A 2,356-nucleotide genomic window follows, 5' to 3' on the forward strand; every position below is an offset into this window, starting at 1 on the left:
ATCCACCCATCCATCCATCCATCCACTCATCCATCAATTCATCCATCTATCCATCCATCCATCCACGCATCCATCCACCCATCCATCCATCCATCTATCCATCCATCCACCCACCCATCCATCCATCCACTCATCCATGCATCCATCCATCCATCCATCCATCTATCCATCAGTTTGTTTTCTCCAATCATCCATACATCTACCCATCTGTCCATTCATCCCTTTATTGATTCCATCCAATCATCCATGCATCTACCCATTCATCTGTCCCATCCAATTATCCATCCATTTACCCATTTATCCATCCATCCATCCACTGCACATGCACAATCAGTGAAATAGAGTTCAACCAATAAGATTGAAGGGGAGCCCACTAGGAGGCACATCAATCAATCAAGCAATGTACCTTTTTTTTTTTTTTTTTTTTGAGAGGGAGTCTCTCTCTGTCGCCCAGGCTGGAGTGCAGTGGCGCGATCTCGGCTCACTGCAAGCTCCGCCTCCCAGACTCATGCCATTCTCCTACCTCAGCCTCCAGAGTAGCTGGGACTACAGGCACCCACCACCATGCCCAGCTACTTTTTTGTATTTTTTGTAGAGACAGGGTTTCACCGTGTTAACCAGGATGGTCTCGATTTCCTGACCTCGTGATCCACCTGTCTCGGCCTCCCAAAGTGCTGGGATTACAGGCGTGAGCCACCGCACCCGGCTGCAATGCATCTATTTTTAAAACACTAATGAAGTTGGGGAAGAGAGAAATGGCAGGGAGATTGGACAGGAGGAGATAGGTCTGAAAGATGAGTCATAACTTACAGGCAAAATGAAAAGGCCAACTGGAGGAAGATGGAAATATTGTTGGCAACACCCAGGGCTATTTGTACAGGTGTGGGCTTGTTCAGGGGTGTCCTGAGGGTCAGAGCTGTGGGGCATCAGGAGGGAAGTGTCCATCTGGGAGCTGGATACAAGAACCTAGAATTCAGGAGACGCACATCCAGGATGAAGCTTTGGAAGTCAAGAAGGAGCACCCAAGACACCAGGAGAGGCTGAGATCCCCCAGAAGAGGAAGAAAAGCAGGAGCCATTTTGGCATGGAGAGAGATGGAGGGCGGGAAACGGGGAGGAAGGCAAGAGAGGAACGCAGAATCCAAGCAAAACCTTCCCTGGGAAGCACAGACAGGGTCTCAGGGCCAGGGGCTGAGAAGTCGGTCAGGAAGGGACAGCCGGACATTGCCTCTGCTGTTTGTGGGTTCAGGGCTGACGTGGCTGTGATGTGTGCTGCTCAGGGTTCAGCAGGGCCTGGGTGCGGTGGCAGAGCTGTCACTGCTCACATCCTCATGAAGCCACATGCCAGTGACGAGGATAGATGAGCAGCCAGCAGCACAGCCAGACACGAGGGGCTGAGGAGGAGCCAGCAGACCATGTATTTGTTGTTGTTCTAAGACATCTTTTCACTCCTCCTGCTTTGGTGACATTCTCCCTTGAGGTGAAGCTTTAGGAAAACAGGGTCCGAGATGGACAAACAGGATGCTTTATGGAGTGGCCAGGGTTTCTCCGGCATGGCCCCACCTCTGCTGGGATGGTCCGTGGCCATTGTGAAAAACAAGTGAGCTGGAAACTCACCCATTTCCCAGTCAGCCCAGAGTCAGGGAATAAATGGACAACCAGAGAGAGCCAGAGTTGCCATAGCCAGCCTGGCAGTGCAAGCCCAGAGCCGACACGGGGCCACAGCCACGACGCAGCCATTCCCGCTGACCCTGGGGCTGAGCCTACTTTCCACGCTGTGAGTCCAGGGGACCCGGGTGGTGCCTGCCCCCGCTAATAAGGTGAGAGCCTGGGGAGGATGAGGTGGGCACACATGAGACCCACTTTCTGGGCCATGATCTGCAGACCCTGGACCAGATACCCAGCCTCGCACCTGTCGCACAGCAGTGACCCAAGCCCCGGGGGAACGTCATCGGCTGAAGGGTACCCCTTGTGCCTTTGGCAGCATCCCCTGGCTAGAGAAGGGAGTGCCAAGCAGTGCCCGGGCAAACTCACTCCTGTAGGCAGAGCTGGTGTCTCCACTGCGGGGTGACTGCTCAGAGGCCAGTGGGCATCTGGTGAGGTGAAGATCCCATCCCAGCTCTCCCAGCCTCTCCCAGGGCCAGGGTTTAGGGAGGGTTTTGTTGAGTACCTTCATCTCCCAGAGACAGCTTCTTCCCCTGGGGAGAATCCCCCTTTTCTGAGTTTTCATTTTACAAGGGCAATGCATCAGGAGTCGTATAAAATCCATTCTTAGCCAGGCACAGTGGTTCACGCCTGTAATCCCAGCACTTTGGGAGGCTGAGGCAGGCGGATCACCTGAGGTCAGGAGTTCCAGA

Source organism: Mandrillus leucophaeus, unplaced genomic scaffold, assembly GCF_000951045.1.
Source record: "Mandrillus leucophaeus isolate KB7577 unplaced genomic scaffold, Mleu.le_1.0 Scaffold28, whole genome shotgun sequence".
Classification (NCBI taxonomy): Eukaryota; Metazoa; Chordata; class Mammalia; order Primates; family Cercopithecidae; genus Mandrillus; species Mandrillus leucophaeus.